This window comes from Echinops telfairi, unplaced genomic scaffold (assembly GCF_000313985.2).
Source record: "Echinops telfairi isolate 266 unplaced genomic scaffold, ASM31398v2 ScPeMD7_44;HRSCAF=162, whole genome shotgun sequence".
Lineage (NCBI taxonomy): Eukaryota > Metazoa > Chordata > Mammalia > Afrosoricida > Tenrecidae > Echinops > Echinops telfairi.
In genome coordinates, this window is record NW_022103942.1 from 11,935,764 (window position 1) to 11,937,347 (window position 1,584).

A 1,584-nucleotide genomic window follows, 5' to 3' on the forward strand; every position below is an offset into this window, starting at 1 on the left:
TGAACCACTGACCTTGTGGTTAGCAGCCCAGAGTGTTACCTACTGTTAGCAGAGCTCTGCAGATCTTTCCATAAAGCTGGCAAAATGTGTGAGAATTTGGGTACACAAATAAGGAGGGTTAGAACTCTGGCTTTGCTTTCTACTCAGGTCGCCTTCGGTAAATTATACACTTCCTCTGTACTTCTAGGCATTTTTTGTTACAAGCTTCTGATCAGTTCATTTCCATTCCACCCCCTGCTGAGAATTTTCATTTCCACAACAGTTATACTGAGTTGACTACATTTTAACAAGATCGCCAGTTGATTTTTTTAAGTATATATCTACGCTTCAACAAGAAACACCTGAGGATCTTCTTACACTCTAGATTCGGATTCAGTATATCGGAGGTGAAAGTGCAAATACTCAACAGGGGTTTGAAGCAGAATGAATTGGTTTACTTTGTGCTTTCTATCTCTAAAATGGAGATAATTATACTAGTTAACTGAGCTCAGGCACAGACCTAGGTATTTTAAATGCCTTAGCTCATTTTATCTGCACCACTATGTAATAGGTACCGTCATTATCCTCATTTGAAGGACTAGAGAATTAAGGGACAGGGTAAAGAAAGATGTCCATAATCTTACTACTATTATGTGATGTAAGTGGTTTTAAAAGTCAGGTAGTTTGATGTCATATTAAAAACAACAACAACAATTCATCATCTATCCCAACTTGTTGTGGCTCACTATGTATCAGAATAGAATTGCACAGAATATTTTCAATAACTGTGAAATCCCCCATGTGGGTCCCCAGGTATTTCTTCAAAGGTACTTGTGGATGGATTAAAATCACCAGCATTTATATTAGCAGAAAGTGATTGACTATTTTGTTTTATCAATTTATTGGTGCTCATACAATTCATCACAATACATAGATCAATTGTGTAAAGCACATCTATACATTTGTTGCCCTCATTATTCCCAAAATTAGCTTTCCTCTTGGGTTCCCAGAATCAGCTCATTTTCCTTTTTTCCCCCCTCCCCTTCCCTTCCTCCTCCCCTCTCCCCCATGTACCCTTGATAATTTATAAATTATTATTGTATCTTATATTACACTGCCTGGCGTCTCCCTTCACCCACCCCTCTGCTGCCCGTCCCCCAGAGAGGAGGTTTTATGTAGCTTCCTGTGATCAATTCCCCCTTTCTACACCCCCTTTCCCTCCTGGTATCGCCACTGTCACCCCTGGTCCTGAGAGGTTCATCTGGTGATTAACTATTTATAACACCTGGAACTACTTTTACTCCATATGCAAAAAACCTCAGCGCTCATATTCCAACTCATTGCAACCCTGTAGGTTGCAGAGTAGGACAGAGTAGAATTGTTCCTATGGGCTTCCGAAACTTTGAATCTTTTGGGAATAGAAAATCTTATCTTTCTCTTGCTTTAACACTCTCTATACTCCTCTTAACAATTACGCTATGAGGTCCTTTTCGTGCAGCAGATGAATGTCAACTCAAGTCCATAAGTCCAATACTAATCCATAAGTCCCTCTTCAGACATATGAATCGCATGTAATGATGCAGAATGCAGGAAGATCCCAGGCCA